Consider the following 27,731-nt stretch of genomic DNA (forward strand, 5'->3'; position numbering starts at 1 on the left):
TTAAATTGGAAAATTTGCCCAAAAATTTTAATTCTGAAATTTCATCTCCATTTGCCAATAACTTTTGTGGAACACCTAAAGGGTTAACGACGTTTGTAAAATCTGTTTTGAATACCTTGAGGGGTGTAGTTTCTTAGATGGGGTCACTTTTATGGAGTTTCTACTCTAGGGTTGCATCAGGGGGGCTTCAAATGGGACATGGTGTCAAAACAACAGTCCAGCAAAATCTGCCTTCAAAAAACCGTATGGCATTCCTTTCCTTCTGCGCCCTGCCGTGTGCCCGTACAGTAGTTTACAACCACATATGGGGTGTTTCTGTAAACTACAGAATCAGGGCCATAAATATTGAGTTTGGTTTGGCTGTTAACCCTTGCTTTGTAAAAGTAAAAAAAATATTAAAATGGAAAATCTGCCAAAAACTTGAAATTTTGAAATTGTATCTCTATTTTCCATTAATTCTTGTGGAACACCTAAAGGGTTAACAACGTTTGTAAAATCAGTTTTGAATACCTTGAGGGGTGTAGTTTATAGAATGGGCTCATTTTTGGGTAGTTTCTATTATGTAAGCCTCGCAAAGTGACTTCAGACCTGAATTGGTCCCTAAAAATTGGTTTTTTGAAAATTTCTGAAAAATTTCAAGATTTACTTCTAAACTTCTAAGGCCTCCTGCACACGACCGTTTTTCCCCCCGTTTACTGGCCATTTTTTGCGTTCCGTATACGGAACCATTCATTTCAATCGTTCCGCAAAAAAGCCGGATTGTACTCCGTATGCATTCCATTTCCGTATTTCCGTTTTTTTCCGTTCCGTTTAAAGATAGAACATGTCCTATTATTGCCCGCAAATCACTTTCCGTGGCTCCATTCAAGTCAATGGGTCTGCAAAAAAAACTGAACACATATGGAAATGCATCCGTATGTCTTCCGTTTCCCTTCCATTTTTTGCGGAACAATCTATTGAAAATGTTACGCCCAGCCCAATTTTATCTATGTAATTACTGTATACTGTATATGCCATACGGAAAAACGGAACAGAAAACGGAAACACAACGGAAACAAAAAACTGAACAACGGATCCGTGAAAAACGGACTGCAAAACACTGAAAAAGCCATACGGTCGTGTGCAGGAGGCCAAAGCCTTGTAACATCCCCAAAAAATAAAATATCATTCCCAAAATGATCCAAACATGAAGTAGACATATGGGGAATGTAAAGTAATAACTATTTTTGGAGGTATTACTATGTATTATAGAAGTAGAGAAATTGAAACTTGGAAATTTGAAAATTTTTACAAATTTTGGCTTCATTTTACCAGTGTCATGAAGTACAATATGTGACGAAAAAACAATCTCAGAATGGCCTGGATAAGTCAAAGCATTTTAAAGTTATCAGCACTTAAAGTGACACTGGTCAGATTTGCAAAAAATGGCCAAGTCCTTAAGGTGAAATAGGGCTGAGTCCCTAAGGGGTTAAAAGTAGGGCTGGAGGGAAGGGATTAGGTTAAGAATTTGGCATCAGTTTTTGCATCAGGCAGCAAAAGAAAGGCTAGGTGCACCCCTGGGAGAGATAGCTGACCGATGAAGGGGCGGCTTTAGGATCGACCATCAATATCAGAATGGAGGTTATCTTCACATTGCTAAAATCTGCTGAGCGGCTGGTTTTTGGCACTGCCAAATATCCACAAAAAACTGCTAGGAACATTAGCTCTTCCCCATTGATTTTAATGGGGAACGCAACTAAAATCTGCTTCAGAGAAGTAACATGCCACTTCTGATGCAGAAAAAAACACCATTATGTGCACATGGAAGTGTTATTTCCTACTGAAGTAATGGGAATTTGTTGTTAGCGATCTGATTGCGGCTCATTTCCATGGCGGATTTTCGCAGTGTGAACATACCCCAAGGGTCTTACTAGACTCAGAACTAGAGATGAGTGAATCGAAGCTGACGAAGTGGAATTCGTTACGAATTTCAGGAAAAATTTTATTCACACTGAATGCGAATTTCCTCGCGCTTCGTATTAACGAATCACATTTTTCCTAAAATGGCTGCTGCATGTGTGAGGACATGGAGAAAGGAAGTCGGGATCACCCATACTGACTTGCATGCAGCCACTCAGCAGCCCTGTGATGTCACAGCCCTATAAATAGGGCAGCCATCTTAGATTCTGCCATTCACCAGCATACTTAGTGCAGGGAGAGACGTGTCTACAGGCACTAGGGACAGTGATAGAAAAGTCGTCATTGTGCTAAAAAAAAAAAAAAGATTTACAAGTGCAGGGAAAGATTATTCAAGGTGTAGCGAAAGGATAGGGAGGAATCATTCCACTGCATTTTTGTTGAACAGGGTTCAGTCGGGGAGGTGACAGCCTGGGTAATAGGAACAATCCTACTGGCGATACAAATTGCCATTATACCAGGGCTCCAGATGGCGACCAAAGTGGTCGCTAATGCGACTTAGAATTGCAAAATGGCGACAAGACTTTGTAGTCTAGACCCTCCGCTGCTCTGCCGCTTTAAGAAGACACAGCAATCCAATAACAGAGCTCTGTTATTAGTGAGGAGGCTGCTGATTGGTCAGTATGAGCGTGCTGCCGTACCATTGGCTGCTCCTCTAACCCCCCCTTCTCCCGCGCTGAACACAGCAGCTTGCTTTTCAGTTATGAAAGCGGGGAGTGCGCTCACTGCCGACTGCTCCATAGACAAGGGGCAGCTAAAGTAGACGAGCTCTTCAGTCCTGCAGCGCACGGAGGAGAGCGTTCTGCGCACACTGCGCCATGTGCTGAGGGTGCCCTGTGCCCCCCATGTAAGGGGTAAGTGGTGGAGAAGAGAGGGCAATGATGGTGGACCGCTGCAGTGCGCTCAGCCAGTAACGCTGGGCTTTGTCTCCTCACACTAGCAGATGAAACGGATTCCATAGCTGCTTTACACAATTCTGTCACAGGCCTGGTGCACTTTATGTCTGTGTGCTAAATAAAAAGAAAGGAATGCACTGTTGCCAGCACGACCAATCATCGTAGTGTAGTGCAGGGTTTCAAATCGGGACAGTGAATGGGGTCGCATTGCAACCCTACAGTTGTGAGAATTATTGGGGCTGTCATGACAATGTGCAGGTCGCAAAATGACCCCTCTCACTAGTGGCAATGCTCCATTGCTACACTGCGATCTCTGGCCATGTGATGTTTGTCACAGCCAAAGGCCCCTTGCAGACGAGCGCTCCTTCCGCAGCGAGTCCGCAACGCAGCTCCCGGCCTGACCTCCCAGCGCTGCCAGGGGTGACATAGCATTATATTGATTTATGATGCTATGTAACCCTTACAGTTCTGGAATGTATTAGATAACACTGACATAATGCTGTCCGTGTAATCCAGAACTGAAAGGGGTACATAGCATCATAAATCAATATAATGCTATGTGATTCCCGTCAGTGCTGGGAGGTCAGGCCGGGTGCTGTGTTGCGGACTCGCTGCGGGAGTAACGCTCGTCTGCAAGGGGCCAAAGTCACCATGTAGCCCCAGGCTTATCTAACCCGTGGTTATGTAATAAATGGCCATTTGGGACAACCACTTTACACACCTTTTTTACAGCCCTGTTTGCTGTTTATTAGTGGCGAAATAAAAAATATTTGATCTAATATTTGGTTATTTGATCTAACAGTATGTCAGGCAGAGAAGTGCCAGTCCCTGCACAAGGGAGTGGCAGAGGCCTAAATGTTTCTGGCGCAGGCAGAGGTCACAGCAGAGTAAGGGGCCGTGGCAGCAGGGGTCACTTCGAGAGGCCTGACTTACATCAGACACCCCCAGCCAAGAATCAGCGTGTTCGTCAGACACAACCCTTAGTTGGCATCGCCCTGGATTAGGCCCTGTCCTTTTCTGTTCCCTCACCGTGAGAAGTATTATATGCTGTAGGCTCTGCCTTTTCAGCGAGGAGGAGCTATTAGAGGACAGTCAACAGCTACTGCCCAGCCAAGATGTGGAGGCGACATCCGCCGCTTCCTTCGCTAGGCGGGCAAGTAGTGATGAGGAGAGTGGCGTGGGAGCTGGTGTTGAGAGCAGTCAGGCTCCTGACCCAGAGACGGTTGAGGAGGACAGTGACGCGCAGACACTACTCGATGATGATGATGTAGCTGATCACACTTGGGGGCCGGGTGACGAAGGTGCTTCATCATCTTCGGAAGAAGAGGGAGTCAGCTTTCCCGTGAGCCAGAGGCGGAGCCAGCAAGTCGCTAGCGTGGCCAGGAGTCAGCAGGGTGGCAGCAATGGGAGGTCAGGAGCCAAACGCGCCTGGGGTAGACCACCCGCTTCACGGGAGTAGCGGTGCAGGGGCTCAAGGAGGCAACGGCGGTAGCAGTCATTCAGTGTGTAGTGTTGGGGGTAAAAATCACCTACTTGGCGGTGTGGCAGTTTTTTTAAAAGCCGCCGAAGGAGGTGAACGTGACCATATGTAGAATCTGTAGGCAGAGGGTGAAGCGTGGCCAGGGTGCCAATGTTGGCACTACGGCCCTGCGTCAACATATGCAGCGTCGCCATAAAGTGGCCTGGGAGAACCGTGGCTCCGATGTGGTGGTCCAGCCTGCCGCAGCAACCGCTGCACCACCCACTGGGACGCACCCGGTTTCTGGCAGTCAAAGCTCCACCACCAAAGGGAGCTGTTTTTCCTTCCTATCATCTGCCAGTCCTGATGCTCCTGCTCCTCCTCGTCAGTCATTCCGTCCTCCTACTCCCTGTCAGCAATCAATCACCAAAGTGATTGCCAAGAGACAACAGTATGCAACCGCACAGAAGCTGAATGTGTTCCTGTCCAAGTTGCTGGTGCTGCACTCCCTCCCTTTCCAAGTGGTGGACTCTGCACCTTTCCGAGAACTGATAGCTTGTGCCGAGCCGAGGTAGAGAGTCCCAAGCTGTCATTTCTTTGCAAAAAAGGCAGTACCAGCCCTGCACACATATGTAGACTGGAGGTGGGGCAGTCCTTGAGCCTGTCAGTGTCTGCCAAAGTGTACGGCAGCGCCGACGTGTGGAGCTGTAACTACGGTCAGGGACAGTACATGTCCTTTACGGCCCACTGGGTGAATGTGGTTCCTGCACAGCCACACCAGCAACTTGGCCTCCACGTTGCCACGCCGTTGGGCTAGCGACAATGTCTGCCTCTGCCTACTCATCCTCCACCATGTCCTCAGCCTCCACTGCAGGGACAATGCCCCTCCAGCATACCACATGTGCAGGGCACGGCAGTGTCACGCTGTTCTGCACCTCGTTTGCCTGAGCGAACGGAGTCACACAAAGGAGGAACTGCTCCATGTCCTTCAGCAACAAATCGAATCCTGGCTTTCTCTGCGACAACTGAAATCGGAACCATCTGCAAGACATCCTGAATGGCCAGGAAACTTTGCATGCACTTCAGCCACTCGTACACCGCAAAGCACACCCTCCTTGAGCTGCAGCGGCTGAACGGCATCCCCCAACATAGGCTGAAATGCAATGTTTCCACCCGTTGGAATTCCACCCTCCAAATGTTGGACCGACTATAGGAACAGAGAAAGGCCATCAACGATTTCCTGATGATCCAAGCGGACAGGAGTACTCCCCTGTGTAACTTCGATGTCAGCCAGTGGCAGCTCATGTGTGACACCTGCCGTTTGCTCAGGCCCTTTGAGGAGGCCACGTTATTTGTCAGTCGCCAGGACTACGGGATGAACGACGTCATTCCACTGATTCATGTCCTGAAACAGATGCGGGTAAATATGGCTGGTCAGGGGACTAGAGACATGGCGCCTAGATCTCACGGCCACATAAGCCCTGTGGGGGCTGAACTGGAGGAGGAGGAGATTGGAGCACAAGCAATGTCTAGCGAAATGGGTCGTTTTGCTACACAGGTGACAGGAGAGGAGGAGCAGGAGGAGCAAGAGGGAGATGAGGAAGACACATTGTGGCAGTATGCAGTGGAGATGGAGGGACTTCCTGCCTCCGGGTCACTTGCGCAAATGGCCCGCTGCATGTTCACTTGCTTGTGTAGTGACAGCCGAATTGTCACCATTCGGCAGAGGGATGACTTCTGGCTCTACACCTTGCTGGACCCTCGCTACCGGTCCAAAATAGGGGCCTTTTTTACACCCGCTGAGAGGGAGGACAAACTGAACTACTATAGAGACATCCTATGTAGTCAGTTGGCCGCTGCCTATCTGCGCCATCGTCCATCCTCTCGCAGGTCTGACCGGGGGGCCCTCTGTGCTCACGTTCAACTGCCATGGCTGCTAGGGAGGGGTGGGGTGGCAGGAGCAGTACCAGCTCCATCAGCAGCAGCCTAAGTCTACAGTCGCTGATGAGCAGCTTTCTTAATCCCCTTAATGAAGAAACTACTCACCAGCAGCAGCATCTAGACCTGGAGCAGAACCTGAACCAGCAGGTGGTGGCATACTTGGAGTGCACCCTGCCAGCCGACCTTAAAGATCCGCTGGACTACTGGGCAGCCAAAGTGGATTTGTGGCCGCAACTGGCCGAGTTTGCCCTGAAAAAGCTGTCCTGCCCGGCCAGTAGAGTGGCATCAGAGCGGATGTTTAGTGCGGCGAGGGCTATAGTTACCCCTAGAAGAATTTGCCTGTCCACCCAAAATGTGGAGAGACTGACCTTTGTCAAGATGAATCAGGCAAAGATCAGCCAGGATTTCCACCCACCAATTCCTGATGCATCAGACTAGATTATCCATGGTGCCACACCAACACTTTTACAAAAGAGACTGGTTTCTTCTGGCTACCTGCCTCAGCTACTATTCTGATGCTGCCACTCGCCTGATGCCACACATCTGATGCCAAGAGCTCTTTCTTTTACCACCATCTTCAGTGGGTACTAGTATTGCCACCCACCTCCACACTATGTCACCTTTCCAGTCTGTGGTCTCCTGATGCTGCTGCTACCTCCACACTATGTCACTGTCAAGGCAAGTGGGGATAAGAGGAACACCAAGTAAACAAACAGCAACAGGTAAAGAGACTAGGCCCCAAATCTAGGGGGGGGGGGGGGGGGGGGGGGGGGGGGGGAATGGTAACCTCCTAACAATCACTAAGCCTCTCCCTGACTGCTGACAGTATGAGCAAGTCCTGATGGTGAACGAACTCATACGCTGGAACCTAAGGCCTGCTGACACTGTAGCAAACCCTAACTTAGTGAGAAGGGAATGAGACAGCCAGTACCTGCCACAGTGAAGGGACCAGCGTCTCCCTGAGATCTAGCAGCAACACACACACAAAGGAGAAAACAGGACTTAGCTTGAGACAAGCAGGAAGTAGAGGATCCACAAACAACCAGTATAGAAATCCAGAAGGAAAATATCAACCGCAAAGTCAGCAGTAAGAGGCGAACTTAAATAGAGCCTCTTAACCCCTTAAGGACTCCTATTTCACCTTAAGGACTTGCCCATTTTTTGCAAATCTGACCAGTGTCACTTTAAGTGCTGATAACTTTAAAACGCTTTGACTTATCCAGGCCATTCTGAGATTGTTTTCTCGTCACATATTGTACTTCATGACACTGGTAAAATGAAGTCAAAAAAATTCATTTTTATTTATAAAAAAATACCAAATTTACCAAAAATGTGAATAAAATTGCAAATTTCCAAGTTTCAATTTCTCTACTTTTATAATACATAGTAATACCTCCAAAAATAGTTATTACTTTACATTCCCCATATGTCTACTTCATGTTTGGATCATTTTGGGAATGATATTTAATTTTTTGGGGATGTTACAAGGCTTAGAAGTTTAGAAGCAAATCTTGAAATTTTTCAGAAATTTTCAAAAACCCAATTTTTAGGGACCAGTTCAGGTCTGAAGTCACTTTGCGAGGCTTACATAATAGAAACCACCCAAAAATGACCCCATTCTAGAAACTACACCCCTCAAGGTATTCAAAACTGATTTTACAAACGTCGTTAACCCTTTAGGTGTTCCACAAGAATTAATGGAAAATAGAGATACAATTTCAAAATTTCACTTTTTTGGCAGATTTTCCATTTTAATAATTTTTTTCCAGTTACAGAGCAAGGGTTAACAGCCAAACCAAACTCAATATTTATGGCCCTGATTCTGTAGTTTACAGAAACACCCCATATGTGGTCGTAAACCGCTGTACGGGCACATGGCAGGGCGCAGAAGGAAAGGAATGCCATACGGTTTTTGGAAGGCAGGTTTTGCTGGACTGTTTTTTTTGACACCATGTCCCATTTGAAGCCCCCCTGATGCACCCCTAGAGTAGAAACTCCATAAAAGTGACCCCATCTAAGAAACTACACCCCTCAAGGTATTCAAAACAGATTTTACAAACGTCGTTAACCCTTTAGGTGTTCCATAAGAGTTATTGGCAAATGGAGATGAAATTTCAGAATTTCAATTTCTTGGCAAATTTTCCATTTTAATCAATTTTTCCCAGTAACAAAGCAAGGGTTAACAGCCAAACCAAACTCAATATTTATGGCCCTGATTCTGTAGTTTACAGAAACGCCCCATATGTGGTCGTAAACCGCTGTACGGGCACACGGCAGGGCGCAGAAGGAAAGGAATGCCATACGGTTTTTGGAAGGCAGATTTTGCTGGACTGTTTTTTTGACACCATGTCCCATTTGAAGCCCCCCTGATGCACCCCTAGAGTAGAAACTCCAAAAAAGTGACCCCATTTTAGAAACTACGGGATAGGGTAGCAGTTTTGTTGGTACTAGTTTAGGGTACATATGATTTCATATCATCTGACAGGTTAGAACATGTGATATTTTTATAGACCAGGTTGTCACGGATGCGGCGATACCTAATATGTATACTTTTTATTTTATTTATGTAACTTTTACACAATGATTTCTTTTTTGAAACAAAAAAAATCATGTTTTAGTGTTTCAATAGTCTGAGAGCCATAATTTTTTCAGTTTTTGGGCGATTACCTTGGGTAGGGTATGATTTTTGCGGGATGAGATGACTGTTTTATTGGCACTATTTTGGGGTGCGTGTGACTTTTTGATCGCTTGCTATTACACTTTTTGTGATGTAAGGTGACAAAAAATGATTTAGCACAGTTTTTATTTTTTACGATGTTCATCTGAGGGGTTAGGTCATGTGATATTTTTATAGAGCCTGTCGATACGGACACGGCGATACCTAATATGTATACTTTTTTTTTATTTATGTAAGTTTTACACAATAATATCATTTTTGAAACAAAAAAAAAATCATGTTTTAGTGTCTTCATATTCTGAGAGCCATATTTTTTTCAGTTTTTGGGCGATTATCTTAAGTAGGGTCTCATTTTTTGCGGGATGAGATGACGGTTTGATTTTGGGGTGCATATGACTTTTTGATCGCTTGCTATTACACTTTTTGTGATGTAAGGTGACAAAAAATGGTTTATTTAGCACAGTTTTTATTTTTTATTTTTTACGGTGTTTATCTGAGGGGTTAGGTCATGTGATATTTTTATAGAGTCAGTCGATACGGACGCGGCGATACTTAATATGTATACTTTTTTTTCCCCTGTTTTTTTTTTTTACTTTATTTGGCGAAAATGAAGTTTTTGTTTATTTTTACTTAAAACTTTAAATTTTTTGGGGGGAAAACTTTATTTTTTAAACTTTTTTTTTACTTAATTTTTTGTTCTACTTTGGGACTAACTTTTGGGGGTCTAATCCCATTTACAATGCATTCCAATACTTCTGTATTGGAATGCATTGGCTGTATGAGTAATACTGTGTGTATTACTCATACAGCTTCCGGCCTGTGAGATCCAGGGGGCTGGATCTCACAGGCTCGTCACCGGAAGGCAGCGCGATGCCATCCTTAGACATCGCGCTGCCTTCCATGCCATCGGGCCCCCCCTACAGCCGCATGGGGACCCGATGGCACTGCCGCTGCAACCGCAGGTAAAGCCGCAAACCTCAGGTCTGAAATGACGTGCGGTTTGCGGCGATCGCCGGCACGGACACCCCCCCCCCCCCCAGCGTTGTGACAGGATGCCCGCTGAATGATTTCAGCAGACATCCTGTTGCGATTAACCCCCCGCTGCGCCGCAATCGCGATTTAAAGTTAGGACGTACTGGGAAATAGGGCGTACCAGTACATCCTAAGTCCTTAATGGGTTAAACAGCAAACAAGGAGAACCTGTGGAAAGGTGGGTTCCAGCCCACAACAACAAACAGAAAGGAAACATAGAAAGACCTTTCACATAGACTCACGTGCTGCAAGTCTATGCGATCTTCTCAGAACTCTTACAGGGCAGGCAGTGACAGTACCCCCCTCTTCTACGGGTGACCTCCAGGCACCCAGGACCGACCTTATCTGGGTGCGCCCTGTGAAAAGCCTTCAGAAGGCAACTAGCACTGACATCAGTCGCCGGAACCCACATTCTTTCTTCTGGCCCGTAACCCTTCCAATGTACGAGGTACTGAAGGGAACCACGAAGAATACGCAAGTTAATTATTCTGGACATCTGAAACTCCAGGTTACCATCTACCAAGACAATAGGAGGTGGAGGTGGCATGGGAGATGGTTCAGCAGGTTCCACATAGTTTTTCAACAAAGACCTGTGAAACACATTATGGATCTTTCAAGCCTGTGGAAGTTCGAGACGAAACGCAACCGGATTAATAATAGCAGAGATCTTGTAAGGACCAATAAATCTTGGGCCCAACTTTCAAGAGGGAACCTTTAACTTAATATTCTTCTTTGTAGAAAGAAAGCGGGCGGCACTCACCATCGTGAAGATATAAGATATTGCTTTATTGCTGCATCAAGCAAAACACAGGCGGCACCGGAGCTAGGAGTCACTTCCCTGCAGGGAAGTGACTCCTAGCTCCGGTGCCGCCTGTGTTTTGCTTGATGCAGCAATAAAGGAATATCTTATATCTTCACGATGGTGAGTGCCGCCCGCTTTCTTTCTACAAAGAAGAATATTGTCCTGGACTAATTGTTGTTTGGGCTCGTCCACGGCTGAGATCGTGGTATCAGAGGAGAACCGTGTGGGATCTGCAATTTCGGGTTAAAGGAGAGACGTGGAGTGTGCCGCTCATAATTCTATTTGGAGTGTGAACCTTCAACTTAATGTTCTTAGTGGACAACCACACCAAATCACCCACACACAGGTCCGGACCAGCCATACGTCTCTTGTCAGCTATACGTTTATAGCTTTCATTTTTTTCAAATTGATTTGAATCTTCCGCCAGATAGATGACAATGTGGAAGAGAATCTTTCCTCTTCAGGTATACCAGAGGACACAGGTGAAACCTATATGCACAAAAAATGGTGACTTATCAGTGGACTCCAGTCTACGGTTAATTAAGGCAAACTCAGCCAAAGACAAAAACGAAGACCACTCTTCCTGATTCTCGGAGACTAAACACCTCAAATAACTTTCCAGATTCTGGTTAGTGCGCTCAGTTTGTCCGTTCGACTGAGGGTGGAAAGCCGAAGAGAGGGGCAACTGAACTCTCAGACGAATACAGAATGCCCTCCAGAACCTGCAAACAAATTTCATTCCCCTATCACACACCACATCAGAGGGAATGCCGTACAATTTCACGATGTTATCAATAAACACTTGAGCGAGAGTTTTGGCATTGGGCAAACCTGATAATGGTATAAAGTGTGTCATCTTACTGAAGAGGTCCACCGCCACCAAAATCACCGTCTTCCCAGAGGAACAAGGCAAATCAGTGATAAAGTCTATGGACAAATGCGTCCCGTGACGGGATGGACAAAGGAAGAAGAGATCCCGAAGGCAGAGTATGAGTCACCTTGGCACGTGCACAGGTCTCACAGGCTGCCACATAACCCTCCACACCTTTACGTAAACCTGGCCAGCAGAATCTCTGGGAAATAAGATCCACAGTGGATCTGCTCCCAGGGTGTCCCAAAAGGACAGTATCATGATGTTCCTTGTGCCGAAGCCCAGAAGGAACAAACAACCTCCCTGGAGGACAGGAATCAGGTGCCTCACCTTGAGCTGATTTTCATGCATGGTTGCTAAGGAGACGATCAGGATGGGGACCCGATCTTTATTATTTGCCCTTATAACATGGTTATAAGGGAAAATAATAGCATTCTTAATACAGAATGCTTAGTAAAATGTCCATTGAGGGGTTAAAAATAATAAACAAATTGAACTCACCCCATCCACTTGGTCGCGTAGCAGATCTCCTCTTCTTTCTTCAGGACCTAGGTAAAGGACCTTTGATGACGTCACTGCGCTCATCACAAGGTCCGTCACATGGTCAGTGACGTCCTCAAAGGTCCTTTATCCAGGTCCTGAAGAAAGAGGAAAGAAGAGGCGATCCGCTACGCGCTCAAGTGGATGAGGTGAGTTAAATTTGTTTATTTTTAACCCCTCAATGGACATTTTACTAAGCATTCTGTATTAAGAATGCTATTATTTTCCCTTATAACCATGTCGTAAGGGAAAATAATAAAATCTACACAACACCTAAGGGTACTGTCACACTAGCTGCAGGACGGATCTGACAGGCTGTTCACCCTGTCGGATCCGTCCTGCTGCTATTTCGCCATGCCGCCGGACTGACGCTCCGCCCCATTGACTATAATGGGGAGGGGGCGGAGCTCCGGCGCAGCACGGCAGTGCACGGCGAGAGGCCACTGGACTAAAAGTACTGCATGTCCGACTTTTTAGTCCGGCGGCCTCTCGCCGTGCACTGCCGTGCTGCGCCGAACCTCCCCCGGAGCTCCGCCCCCTCCCCATTATAGTCAATGGGGCGGAGCGTCAGTCCGGCGGCATGGCGAAATAGTGGCAGGACGGATCCGACAGGGTGAACAGCCTGTCGGATCCGTCCTGCCGCTAGTGTGAAAGTAGCCTAACCCAAACCCGAACTTCTGTGAAGAAGTCCGGGTTCGGGTCTGGGTACCAAAAATGCTGATTTTTCTCACGCGCGTGCAAAACGCATTAAAACGCTTTGCACTCGCGATGAAAAATCACGCATTTTTCCGTGATGCACCCGCATCCTATCCGGCCCTCACACGCGACGCCCTTGTGAAACAGGCCTAATAGTATAGGTTCTGTAGACATCTATGTGGAGTCAGCTGATGACGGTGTAAAAGGAGTGCGCTTATTCTTGGCGCTAACATCGACCTGTAAGGCTGAGTTCACACTTGAGTTGGTCAGTTTTGGCCCTGTGACTGCCCAAATAAGTGAAGTGTGCAGTGATTCTAAGAGTGATGTCATCTGCATGTCATACTGACTAAGGCCCCTTTCACACGGGCGAGTATTCCGCACGGGTGCAATGCGCGAGTTGAACGCATTGCACCCGCACTGAATCAGGACCCATTCATTTCTATAGGGCTGTTCACATGAGCAGTGATTTTCACGCATCACTTGTGCGTTGCGTGAAAATCGCAGCATGCTCAATTTTGTGCGTTTTTCACGCAACGCAGGCCCCATAGAAGTGAATGGGGCTGCGTGAAAATCGCAAGCATCCGCAAGCAAGTGCGGATGCGGTGCGATTTTCACGCACGGTTGCTAGGAGACAATCGGGATGGGGACCCGATCTTTATTATAAGGGAAAATATTAGCATTCTGAATACAGAATGCTAAGTAAAATAGCGCTGGAGGGGTTAAAAAAAAATAAAAAAATGTAACTCACCTTAATCCACTTGATCGCGCAGCCGGCATCTCTTCTGACTTATTTCTTTGCTGTGTGCAGGAAAAGGACCTGTGGTGACGTCACTCCAGTCATCACATGGTCCGTCACCATGGTAAAAGATCATGTGACGGACCATGTGATGACCAGAGTGACATCACCACAGGTCCTTTTCCTGCACACAGCAAAGAAAGAAGTCAGAAGAGATGTCGGCTGCGCGATCAAGTGGATTAAGGTGAGTTAAATAAAAAAAATTAACCCCTCCAGCGCTATTTGACTTAGCATTCTGTATTCAGAATGCTATTATTTTCCCTTATAACCATGTTATAAGGGAAAATAATACAATCTACAGAACACCGATCCTAAGCCCGAACTTCTGTGAAGAAGTTCGGGTTTGGGTACCAAACATGCCGATTTTTCTCACGCGAGTGCAAAACGCATTACAATGTTTTGCACTGGCGCGGAAAAAATGTGCATGTTCCCACAACGCACCCGCACCTTTTCCCGCAACGCCCGTGTGAAAGAGGCCTAACAGTATTGTTTCACTACCATTGCAGACTCCCTTTGCGTGCTAGGCTACTTTCACACTAGCGGCAGGACGGATCCGACGGGCTGTTCACCCTGTCGGATCCGTCCTGCCACTATTTCGCCAGACCGCCGCTCTGTCCCCATTGACTATAATGGGGACAGTGGCAGAGCTCCGGCGCAGCACGGCGAGAAGCCGCCGGACTAAAAAGTCGGACATGCAGAACTTTTAGTCCGACGGCCTCTCACCGTGCACTGCCGTGCTGCGCCGGAGCTCTGCCCCCGTCCCCATTATAGTCAATGGGGACGGAGCGGCGGTCCGGTGAAATAGCGGCAGGACGGATCCGAAAGGGTGAACAGCCTGTCGGATCCGTCCTGCCGCTAGTGTGAAAGTAGCCTTACTGCAAGGCACAGTGTTCTACACCCCTATAAAGGCTCTCTGCTGCCAGGAAATAGACGTTTTTTTACTGTAATTTGCTGCACATTTATTGGGATTGAACAAAAATTTTCCCCAAAAATTTGGCGAACCGGCGAGTCGAATTTTTTTTTAATTCGCTCATCTCTACTCAGAACCTCTGATCATCAGCTGTTCACACTGGTCCGGCCCCGGACGTACTGCACCAGGGCCCAGCCGCACTCAGCCTCATACTGCCCACTGTTATCCTGCAGCGGGGACAAGCAGGGGCATCCATGGGTGGCAGCAAGCCTTGCCAAGCCCACCTATATCTCATATTATATGCCATACAGCAGTTGTGGATTTTGTTGCAGCAAAAAAAATGTGAAATTGCATCTGATCCCTAAAAGATTTGCTGTTGTCTCCAAAGAAGCAGACTACAAGGAAAACCTGACAGGACCACACTGCCAGTGTGAACAGAGACTAACACAGTGCCGTCCATGTAATAGTTTATAAACCAGCCAGGACACTAAAGAGCCCCGCAGCAGACATTCAGCACCACAGACATGTCCCTGCATGAACCGTGCATATTGATGGGAGTCATGCCCCCTAGCGCAGGTTATGTAAGCAGCACGATGCGGTACCGCCGCTCAGTGCCATGCGGCTATATACGCCCTGCACCCAGCATGGCACACCCTCATCATACCTGGTAGTTACCCGGCCGGGTACCTCACCAACCTGAGCGGTTATCACTGAGCTCCCTGATATCTTCTTTCACAACACTTCACCCGGTGACGCCCTACTCACCGCTCATTGGTTAATTAAGTTGAGGAGGCGTGGCCTAAATCGCTGAGCAAGTTGGAACTAGAAGTTTATAGCTGGGGGCTGCGTGCGCTGTGTGTAACAGATGCTGGGATTTCGCGCACATTCCTTTCCATATTGATCTGGTACCACTGGACCACATAGCAGTACATAGGAGAAGCGCTGTAAACACTTCCAATGTATAGCAGCTCCTCGTTAGTATAGTGGTAAGTATCCCCGCCTGTCACGCGGGAGACCGGGGTTCGATTCCCCGACGGGGAGGCTACATGTTTTCTTAAAAAAAAAAAAGTGGATTTTATAAAATAAAAAATATGACTTTTTTTTATATAATCTTCATAATGAGAACTTATAAATCTTTTATCGTTTGACTGTCACGTTTTATAGATGCAGCAGAAACTATATTCTGGGGAGCATTGTAGAAGTGTCAGATAACAGGAAGATCCTTAGTACATTGCCCGATATTCCTAGTAGTTTTACAAATGTCCCTAACAGGCTGCAATATATATGGCCGGTTAGCTCAGTTGGTTAGAGCGTGGTGCTAATAACGCCAAGGTCGCGGGTTCGATCCCCGTACGGGCCACATGTTTTACTGTGAAACAAGCTGGAGGCCTGCAGAGCCTACTCCATGTCCAGAGGCAACGCTTACTTTATTTATCCCCTTAGGACCAGCTAAAAAAAATTATATTCACATGACTCCGTTTTCCTCCACTCACCAGGAGTAGGACAAGCAGTTTAAGGTGCCATTGGGGGCTGGGGAACAGGAGTTGATTACAAACTAATACAGTCTATTTTTAATCATTGTTCTGCCCTTAAAGAGGTTATCTGACACTAACAAATGCCCCCCCATATGCCGGGCCCCCCACACATTCAGACGTCCGCACTTTGGGTCCGCATCCATTACACAATTGCAGAACAGTTGTGGACCCATTTATTTTCAATGGGGATGGAAAAGATGCGGACAGCTCACAGTGTGCTGTCCGCAGCCGCATTTCTGATCCAAGGCCCCGAACATCCGGTCCGTGGCTCCACAAAAAAATAGAACATGTCCTATTCTTGTCCGCAGCTGCGGACAAGAATAGGCATTTCTATTGGGGTGCCGGCCCGGTGTTTTGCGGATCCGCAAAACACTGCGGACATGTGAATGGACCCTAATTCTACTTACCTGGCTCCCCGCGCCGCTCCTGGTCTTCCCGCGCGCAGATGAAAACATCCGGTGTCGGGGGGGGGGGGGGGGGGAGCAGCCAAAGGCAGGCAGTGACGGGGACGAGCCTCCTTAGCGTCACCATCAATACTAGGGAGGCTCATCCCCCATCACCGCCTGCCATTGGCTGCTCCCCCCCGACACCGGATGTTTTCATACACACACGGGGAGAAGCCGCTGCGTCAGTGTGGGGAGCCAGGTAAGTAGAATTAGTGTGAGGGGCCCGGCGAACAGAGGGGCATTTGTTGGTGTCAGATAACCCCTTTAAGGCTATATAAACATGACCATATCAGTTTTCTTTTTGTGGTTATTCTTGTCCACAAAATGTACGGACATGTTCTGTAATTAGCGGAACGGCCACACGGATGCAGACATGGATATAATCAATGTGCTGTGTGCAATATTTGCGGACCCATAAAAATGAATGGGTCCGTGTGTGATCCACACAAAATGCAGATCGGACACGGACCCAAACTATAGTGGTGTGAACAAGGCCTAAAAGGCATGTGTCAGCGGTGACATCCCTTTAGGGGCACGTCCAGTGCCACATAGATTTGCTCCCCTGATTATAATGGTGCCTTTCTTTTATACATCTGTGGCTCCCTTGCAGAGAAAGCGAACTTTTAAGAAATATTCAAATGAGGCATTTAGTGCAACGAGGGTGGCACCATTGCTCTAGTTGCACTCAAGCTCCTCTCTCTGCCCAGCCCCCCTTTTGCATCACTGATTGACAGGGCCAGGTTTTAGGTACATCATTTCACCAAGCCCTGTATTCTCACACATGCCCCATCCAATATCATATTGGCGCATGCACAGTACACTTGCTTACACCTGGCAGAGACTCTGCTGCACTGCACATGTGCCAATATATTGAACAGCACAAGTACGAGAATTCAGGGCCAGGGGAATGATATACCTGCAGCCTGGCCCTGTCAATTGAGTGTGCGAGGGCGGCTACTTGCTGGTAGCAGCCGCATCCTCCGATGGTAATAACGCCCCCTCGGCATGCTGATTGACAGGGCAAGGGAAGGGAATCGTTCTCTGCTGGCGCTGTTAGAATTTGAAATCTCGCGCCTGCGCCGTACCTGTCTTCAATCGGCGCAGGCGCACTGAGAGGCGGCCGCTCGCTCAACCGCTCCATCCTCAATGCGCCTGCGTCGATGACGTCATCGCATACACCCGGAAGAGAAGACGCCGGCAGCGCTGGAAGGAGGCGGATGCTCGAATCAGGTAAGTATGTACATAATAAGCATGCTGCCACAAAAACCACCAACGAAATGGGAATAAATAATTTTATAAAAATGACAGTTATTAACACTATACCACCAACGATTATTAATAATAAATCTCTTCCGGGTGTACTTGATGACGTCATCGACGCAGGCGCATTGAGGATGGAGCGGTCGAGCGAGCGGCCGCCTCTCAGTGCGCCTGCGCCGATTGAAGACAGGTACGGCGCAGGCGCGAGATTTCAAATTCTAACAGCGCCAGCAGAGAACGATTCCCTTCCCTGGCCCTGTCAATCAGCATGCCGAGGGGGCGTCATTACCATCGGAGGATGCGGCTGCTACCAGCAAGTAGCCGCCCTACTTGCTGGTAGCAAGTTAATTAGCATATTTTAAAAATCGATTTTTAGCAAATTCTACTGAACCAAAATGATTAATTTGCTTATGTATCATGAGATCGCACTATAGGGAATATTAGTAAAGAAAAAAAAAAAAAAAAACGGTTTAATGGGGTGACAGAAACCCTTTAAAAATTTGATTTTGCAGCCTCTCACAGCATGCCAAGCACAGCGCCGTACATTGTATAGTGGCAGTGCTTGGTATTACAGCCCAGCCCTAGTCACTGGAATGGGGCTGAATTACTCCTAGGCCACGTGACCAATGAACGTGATGTTACGTGGCCTAAGTGTTCACAGAACGCTACAGCCTCTTCATCCCTCGAGATGGACCCCGCCAATCTCATATTTTTGATCTACCCTATATGTAAATCCTGAAGAACTGGTTCTTTTTGCCCTTTCAAGCATATTATTCCCATGTGAATCATTCTAGAGGGCTTTTAGAGCTGAATCCATTGTATGATTTCTTTCTAACGGGGTCTCTCAGGTCCCAATGTGGTGTCCATCCTTCTGACTGGAAATATATGCCTACATATTGCAACCAACGTGACAGAATTGTGTCCCATTCAGGGATCAACCCTGTGACCTAGGTGTTACAAGCAGCAGTGTGGTCTTTGCAGGCAGCCATATTACCCTTCATTATATTCCAGGACAATATCATTATTACTACCGGAAAAGTAGAAATCGGGGAAGTTGCAAGGCCAGTGACCTTGGTATCTTAAAGGGGTTGTCCCTGAATGAGAAACCTATCCACAGGATAGGTGATAAGTGTCTGATCAGTGGTGGGCTGACTGCTGGGACCCCCAACGATCACAACAATGGGGTTGTGTGTCCTCCTTTTAAATAAAACGGTGGTTTGGCCTGTGCACTTCCGCTCCATTCAAACTCTATGGGACCGTCAGAAATAGCTGAACACTATCTCCAGCAGTCCCATGGACTTTGAATCAACCGCAGCTTTACTCAAACTGGGGACATGGAACCCCAAGTCTCGTGATTGATGGGGGTCCCAGCAGTCAGGTAATGGACAGCAGTTCAGGAGGACTGCTTTCTGCTGCCACTACAGGTGTGTGGGGGTCATATGTATGCAACATCTCAAATATATAGTATTACACTCAGTATGCCCCATATCACCAAATTAAAATGTTTGCAGACCTGTCAGCTGTCACCCTCCAGCAACGGCGGTCATTAAGCGCATTCACCACTGCACTGAGGCAAAATAACGTGCCATATAGGTGGGGGTTCCCAACAAAAGTTCTGATACACCACCAGGGGACCCTACACATGATAACCTCATTGGAATCCGGAAAGAAACTCCTGGAACATCTCAATGGAGGGCACTAACCTAGGATCAAGCTCACCCACTCATTTGTCTCCTGAATGGCAACTAGTGTCCCAGAAAAGGAGGCCTACTCACTGACTTGTGGACATGAGGTTCTACCATCGTAGATAGGGAGGTGCTATGTGGCCTCTTCCCGGCCATGAGCCGAGAGATTCGCCCAATAGGCTGATTATCGTCATGGTATACCGATCCGTTAACCCTTCTTTATATAGTTTTGTTGTATTGTTTAACCCTTTTGAATTCCTTCCCCATTATGTACACCTGAATAGTGAATTTATCACCATTAACTACCTTGCCAAGTCTCCAAAACTCATACTCCTAGGGAATGCTGCCTATTATGATCTCTCCGTACTGTATTACCCATCTAACAATAGTCTAGACTCTATGCTTTTACAGCGTGAGTCAGTTCATAAATGGTTCTCAAAGTAGTTGCCCTTAACACTAAGGGCTTGAACAGCCCATTTAAAAGATCCATGCTGTGGAAGGAGGCGAGAGCCCTGAAGTGCGATATTTTATGTGCCACTGAAACACACTTAAAAAAAGAGGATGCTCATAGATTGAAGAATATCCATTTCCCCCATATTTTCCACTCCCATTACCCCAAGAAAAAGAGGGGTGTAATGGTAGCAATAAAAGATTCGGTAGATTTTCTGCTGAATAAATCCATTGTAGATCAGAATGGCCGATATATTATCCTGGTGGCCTCCATAAATAATGTGACATACACCCTAGTATTTCTATATGTTCTGAATAAACATCAGATTTCCTTTTTTAGGAGAATAATGAATAAGGTGAATGCAATAAAACACGGCCTGGTTCTGTGGGGGGAGGGGGGGGGGGGTTCAATGTCGTGCTGGATCCTCTTTTAGACTCTACAACTCAACACAGAGATCACACCCCTGCTATGGCTTCCCTTTTATTGAGAGAAGATCTATTCGATGTCTGGAGGATCCACCACGACAGAGAAAAAGATTATTCATTTTTCTCAAATGCTCATAATTCATATTCCAGAATAGATTTCTTTTTAACTGACAGATCCCTCTTCCGAAATACAACTCACTCCACTCCTCAGTTGAACTTATCACATGGTCCGATCATGCGCCAATCACTTTAACTATTAGCGAAAATGACATCAGACCCCCTTTCTCTCCGTGGCGAAACAACACTTACCTAATGGAACACCCTAAATATAGGATCTCACTCTCAGAGGAATTAACGGAATTCCTTCAAATAAATGAGGGCTCTGTATCGAATCTCTTTTCCTTATGGAATGCCCACAAAGCATTCATGCGAGGAATATTTATCAAAATTGGCTCCACAGCCAAAAAAGAAAGAGAAGAACGTAATTCCAACTTACAGAGTCAGCTCCAGTCCTTAGAGTCACAAAATAAGGCTAACCCCTCAGTCCATACTGCAAACCAATTGCAAGATTTGAGACTTCAACTAAAAGACTGCCTGCTATACAGACATGAAAAACGTATAAAAACCCTAAATGCATCCTACTATTCCCAAGATAACAAGACAGGGAAACTCCTAGTTCACAGATTAAAAGAAAGGGCTTTTAAAGCTAAAATTCCATTCCTTACATCACCACAATCAGGACGGAAAATCGCAGAACCTTATGGAATAGCAAATTCCTTTAAAAGGTTTTATGAATCTCTATATAACATCTCTCCATTAACAGATCCCTCCCCTCAGATAACAGAGGCTATTGACAAATTCCTTCTTTCCCTAAATCTCCCTTGCCTAACCATCGCTCAGAGGGCAGATCTCAACCCCCCCATCTCGGAGAAGGAAATTTTAGGAGTTATCAAAAAATTACCCCATAACAAAGCCCCCGGCCCAGATGGATTCTCGAAGGCATTCGACCATATTAACTGGACGTTCACATTTGCGGTCCTGTCAAAGCTGGGCTTCTCTGGGGCAATCCTGTCGGCTATCACTGCACTTTACACCCAGCCTAGTGCCAGGGTTTGGGTCAATGGTGCTCTCTCAGACCCCTTCGACATCACTAATGGTACCCGACAGGGTTGCCCTTTATTGCCTTTGATGTTTATACTCTCAATTGAGCCATTAGCCCAAGCAATTAGACAAAGCCTGGAAATCATGGGAGTGACTATAGGAACTATGGAACATACCATCAGCTTGTATGCTGATGACATTATCTTGTCTCTGACAAACCCCCATACATCTGTCAAATCTGCTATGGATATAATATCCCACTTTGGAGACCTGTCATTTTATAAGCTTAATGCTACTAAGTCACAAGCGCTCCCTCTTCACATAGAGCTTTTTGCCACTTTTCTACCCTTATTTGGGTCGGAAAACGGAATAAATAAGTTTTTATCTATCCTCCAATCTCTGGTGACATCTAGATAATGAAGTACACTTTTTCTAACATCTAAATTATGAAATTTTGTTTCCTGCTCGTTTTTGGGGTTGACACAAAACCGGGAATGACAATGTCTTGAGAACTGTGGAAAGTAAAAACCACCTTAGGGAGAAAATTGGGATCTAATTTGAATATGAGCTTGTCTTCAAACACTCTAAGGAAGGGCTCTTGGATAGATAAAGCCTGAAGCTCACAAACTCTTCACGCAGAGGATATTGCCACTAAGAAAATGGTCTTAAGAGTAAGCCATTTAAAAGTCAGGGAGTCTAGAGGCTCAAATGGAGAATCTGACAAACTTGTAAGAACAGTATTCAGGTTCCATGGAGCGACCATATTTTTAATTCTGCGTTTCAATCTATCAGCCGCTTTTAAAAACCTAGAAACCCAGGAGACCTCATAAAGACTAGTGTTATATAGGGCACCTAATGCGGAAACCTGTACCTTAAGGGTATTCAGGGAGAGACCCATATCCAAACTGTCCTGGAGAAATTCCAGGATGAGAGGGATATTGGGGTTAGATTGCACCACACCAGGATGCAATTATTTTCCCAACCTTAGAGGTATTGGAATTTCTACTGAGCAAAAGGGTATTTACAATCCTCTGTGATAGACCTAGACCTAAGAGGATGGATTGCTCAGTAACTTGGCTGACAGCTTGAGAAGACTGTGGTTCGGATGAGAGATTGGACCCTGCATTAGAAGATCTTTCCTCGGAAAGAACAGGATTGGATCTTCCTGGCTGAGGGATTTTACGAGACCAAACCAGCCCCTTCTGGGCCAAAAGGGGACGACCAGGATTAGGACACACCTTTCGGATTGGAATTTCTGCAGAACCTGTCACACCGGTGACAGGTTTGAGAAGGTCTGAAAGATTATCTGCTCATTAGTCATCTGACAGCATCTTTTGGTTTCACTTTGTCTGTGTGTTGCTTGTATGTTCACACCTCCTGTTCAGGTGTGGATCATGTGACCTTTACCTCCCCCTATTTAGTTTGACTTCACCCATCACTCCTTGCTCTGGATAGCTTCATTTGGTGTTGGAAGAGCTGGAGTGTGGTTCTAGTTGAAGTCCTGATTATCCATCATCCTTAGAAGTTAAGTGTTGTTTACTAGGCCTCAGTGAGACGCTGGTTCCTTCACCAGGGAAGGAGTGGGTTGTCTCTGCCCTGTCATTAAGTCTAGGGCATCTTTGGGCCACCAGGGTTTTCTAGGTTCCTGTGTATGGGCATGTCTACCATCGAGAGGTGCCCATACGGATAGGAGTTAGGGCCAGGAGCAGGGTTTCATAGGTGGTGACCCTTTTCCTTCCCTAGCGGTGAGGCCTAGTGTGTTTTCCCTTCCGTCTTGTTGTCTTTTGGTGTTCTCCCCTACTACATCCGTGACATTATCCAGAGCCCATACCGCCATTTTTTTGTTCTGATCTGTGCAGCTATGGATGCTATGACTGCACTGGTCGAACAGATGCAGAATCTGACTTTGGAGGTAGCAGACCTCCGTGCGATGGTTTTGCAGATTCAGAGCCCACAGGCTGCTGGTTCCGGTGGTGGGTTCCAGGCCTGCCCTGAACCGTAGGTAACTCTCCCGGACAGGTTTTCCGGGGGTAGTGACAATTTCATCCGGTTCAGGGAGTCATGTAAATTATACTTTAGGATTCGTCCATACTCTTCTGGTGATGAGTGTCAACGTGTAGGTATGATTATTTCATTACTAAAGAGGACGCCCAATCTTGGGCTTTTTCTCTGCCGACCGGATCACCGTCCCTCCGGTCGGTAGATGGATTCTTTAGAGCCTTGGGTCTTATCTATGATGACCCGGATCGGATCTCTCAGGCCGAGACCAAGTTATGGGGTTTGCGGCAGGGAGAACGTTCTGCAGAGAACTTTTGCTCTGAATTTAGGAGATGGGCTACGGATACAGAGTGGAACGATTCTGCTCTCCATAGCCAATTCTGCCAGGGTCTCTCTGAGAGACTGCAGGACGTATTGGCTTTTCATGAAAATCCTGAGTCATTGGAAGCAGCTAGCTCCCTTGCTGTACGTCTTGATAGACGCCTGAGGGAGAGATCTAGGGGTCCTCACCTTCAGAACGTACTGTCCAATAAGGGTACTGCTTCCTTTGACACTTATGGTGGAGAGACTCGGGTGGTTGTGCCTTGTGATGAGCCTATGCAGTTAGGAGGAGCTACTCCTGGAACTACTGGCAAAAGCTTGGGTCATGGAAAGGAGTCTGCTTTTATTGTGGCAAGAAGGGACATTTTGTGAATATTTGTCCGTACTTGCAGCATCAAGGTGTAAACCAAAGGAAAAAAAAACGTTTAATCCCCAAATTACTATTGGTAGTGTGGGTGGGCAGCAAGAAAACCTACTTTTGTCTTTTACTGGTAGTACCCGTTTTCTCCTGTCAGCCGAGGTGGCGCTAGAGTCCAAAACTGTGAAAATCAAAGCTTTTATCGACAGTGGGGGAGGAGTTAACTTGATTGATGGACAGTTTGTACACATTCACGTGTTGACTACTAATGCATTAGAGAATAGTATTTCTGTCTTTGCAATTGACTCAGCACCTCTCGCCCAAAAATGCCTGTCGCAGGTAGTGAATGACATTCATTTAAGAGTGGGTGATTTGCATCAGGAATCTATCTCCTGTTATGTGTTGGAGGGTCTGCCTGCTCCGTTGGTGTTGGGCTTACCATGGTTAAGCAAACATAACCCTAACATCGATTGGCAAGCGAGACAGATTCTCGAGTGGAGTGATTTTTGCATGGACAACTGTCTTAATGCATCGTTCTCTATGGTTACCACTAAAACTGTACCCTTGTTCATTTCTGAATTTTCTGATGTGTTTTCTGAGAGTGGTAATCAGGAGTTGCCTCCGCACCGGGAGTATGACTGTCCCGTCAATCTTATTCCCGGAGCTAAATTGCCCAAATCTCGGTTGTATAATCTTTCGGACCCCGAAAGAAAGGCTATGCGAGAGTATATCACCGAGAGTTTGGCAAAGGGACATATTAGACCATCCAAGTCCCCAGTGGCTGCTGGATTTTTCTTTGTAAAGAAAAAGGATGGTACCCTGAGACCATGTCTGGACTTCCATGAGCTCAATCGTATTACCGTCCGTGATCCTTACCCCCTTCCTTTGATTCCGGATTTGTTTAGTCAGATTGTTGGTGCCAAGGTGTTCTCTAAATTGAATCTGAGGGGGGCATATAATCTGGTAAGGATCAAGGAGGGGGATGAGTGGAAGACCGCATTTAATACCCCTGAGGGTCATTTTGAAAACCTGGTCATGCCCTTTGGGTTAACCAATGCTCCTGCAGTTTTTCAACACTTTGTCAATGACATCTTTCATCATCTGGTGGGGAGGTTTGTCGTTGTATACCTTGATGACATACTAATTTATTCGCCTAATATGGAGACTCATCAGGATCATATGAAACAGGTGTTACAGATCCTAAGAGAGAATAAGTTGTATACTAAGATGGAAAAGTGTGTATTTGCTGTACAGGAAGTGCAATTTCTTGGTTACCTGCTCTCATCCTCAGGTTTTCGCATGGATCCCGAGAAGGTCCGTGCCGTGTTGGACTGGGATCGACCCGAAAATCTGAAAGCGCTTATGCGGTTTTTGGGGTTTACCAACTACTACCGTAAATTTATCTTGAACTATTCATCGGTGGTTAAACCTTTAACAGACATGACTAGGAAGGGTGCTGATATTTCTGTCTGGTCTGATGCGGCATTACAGGCCTTTTCTGCTGTGAAAGAATGTTTTGCTTCCGCCCCTATTCTGGTGCAACCGGACGTGTCTCAACCATTTATTGTTGAGGTTGACGCGTCAGAGGTTGGGGTAGGAGCAATATTGTCGCAGGGTCCTTCACCCAGTAAATGGCGCGCATGTGCATTTTTCTCTAAAAAACTTTCGACTGCTGAAAGGAATTATGATGTGGGGAATAGGGAATTGCTGGCCATTAAGTTGGTGTTCGAGGAATGGCAGCATTGGTTGGAAGGAGCAATTAATCCTATTACGGTAATTGCGTATCAAAAGAATCTGGCCTACTTGGAGTCGGCTAAGCGACTGAACCCAAGGCAGGCCAGATGGTCATTGTTTTTCACCAGATTTAACTTCATCGTCACTTACTGTCCTGTGGTTAAGAACGTCAAGGCGGATGCTTTGTCACGTAGCTTTCCTGGGGGGGGGTGAGTCTAATGACCCTAGTCCCATTTTATCTGAAGGGGTAGTTATTATTTATTATTGAGGACTATGTGTCAGCCTGTGGTACCTGTGCACGTGCTAAGGTGACCCATACTCAGCCTTCCGGATCTCTGCTTCCATTGCCCATCCCGTCCAGACCTTGGACCCATTTGTCCATGGATTTTATCACGGATTTACCGAATTCTTCAGGAAAGACCGTGATTCTGGTGGTTGTTGATCGTTTTAGTAAAATGGCACACTTTATTGCATTACCTAGTCTAGCCAATGCTAAAACTCTTGCGCAGGTGTTTGTCGACAACATCGTGAAACTACATGGCATTCCCTCTGATGTGGTGTCTGATAGAGGGACTCAGTTTGTTTCCAGATTCTGGAGAGCGTTCTGTACTCGTCTGGGTGTACAATTGTCCTTCTCTTCGGCTTTTCATCCTCAGTCGAACGGACAGACGGAGCGCACTAATCAGAATCTGGAGACTTACTTGAGATATTTTGTTTCAGAGAATCAGGAAGAGTGGTCTTCATTTTTGTCGTTAGCTGAGTTTGCTATAAATAACCGTAGACAGGAATCCACTGATAAGTCGCCGTTTCTTGGGGCATATGGGTTCCATCCACAGTTTGGTACATTTTCTGGTGCTCATAATTCTGGCATTCCTGAGGAGGAACGATTTTCCTCTTCTTTGTCTTCTATTTGGCGGAAAATCCAAAATAACCTGGAAAAGATGGGCAACAGGTATAAGCGTGCGGCTGACAGGAGACGTATGAGTGGTCCGGACTTAAGGTACCTTCTTGGAAGTTGGGACCAAGATTTATTGGTCCATATAAGATCACTGCCATTGTTAACCCTGTAGCCTTCCGTCTTGAACTTCCTCAGGCATTAAAAATCCATAACGTATTTCATAAATCGTTGTTAAAGAAATGTGTGGAACCTGTTGAGTCGTCCTCCTTGCCTCCCGCTCCTGTCATGGTGGATGGCAATTTGTAATTTCAGATCAGCAGGATTGTGGACTCCCGAGTTCTCTGGAGATCCCTCCAGTATCTCGTTCATTGGAGAGGGTACGGACCAGAGGAGAGGATGTGGGTTCCAGCGATCGATGTTAATGCTAGTCGTCTGGTGAGAGCATTCCACAGAGCTCATCCTGAAAAGGTTGGTCCTGGGTGCCCGGAGGTCATCCGTAGAAGGGGGGGTACTGTCACACCGGTGACAGGTTTGAGAAGGTCTGAAAGATTATCTGCTCATTAGTGATCTGACAGCATCTTTTGGTTTCACTTTGTCTGTGTGTTGCTTGTATGTCCACACCTCCTGTTCAGGTGTGGATCATGTGACCTTTACCTCCCCCTATTTAGTTTGACTTCACCCATCACTCCTTGCTCTGGATAGCTTCATTTAGTGTTGGAAGAGCTGGAGTGTGGTTCTAGTTGAAGTCCTGATCATCCATCATCCTTAGAAGTTAAGTGTTCCGCTTGTTGTGTTTTGTATTCCTCCCCCCCCCCCCTGTTGTTTACTAGGCCTCAGTGAGACGCTGGTTCCTTCACCAGGGAAGGAGTGGGTTGTCTCTGCCCTGTCATTAAGTCTAGGGCATCTTTGGGCCACCAGGGTTTTCTAGGTTCCTGTGTATGGG

The 27,731-nt window shown here is 46.5% G+C and overlaps 1 protein-coding gene and 2 non-coding genes across 3 annotated transcripts in view; 2 read left to right on the forward strand and 1 right to left on the reverse strand.

The window, feature by feature from the left end:
* LOC120985707 (endonuclease 8-like 1) overlaps nucleotides 1-15,344 on the reverse strand; it is a 91,336-nt gene extending 75,992 nt beyond the window's left edge. Inside the window, exon 1 of the mRNA XM_040413806.1 lies at nucleotides 15,273-15,344. The gene's annotated coding sequence lies outside the window, so the exon portion shown is untranslated. The remainder of the gene's footprint in view (nucleotides 1-15,272) is intronic.
* Nucleotides 15,345-15,545: 201 nt separating this feature from the next.
* Nucleotides 15,546-15,617, forward strand: TRNAD-GUC. Its single transcript has one exon. It is a non-coding gene; the product is annotated as a tRNA-Asp (tRNA).
* A 245-nt stretch (nucleotides 15,618-15,862) lies between these two features.
* TRNAI-AAU lies at nucleotides 15,863-15,936 on the forward strand. Its single transcript has one exon. It is a non-coding gene; the product is annotated as a tRNA-Ile (tRNA).
* Nucleotides 15,937-27,731: the final 11,795 nt, after the last annotated feature.

This window comes from Bufo bufo, chromosome 1, assembly GCF_905171765.1.
Source record: "Bufo bufo chromosome 1, aBufBuf1.1, whole genome shotgun sequence".
Taxonomy (NCBI): Eukaryota; Metazoa; Chordata; class Amphibia; order Anura; family Bufonidae; genus Bufo; species Bufo bufo.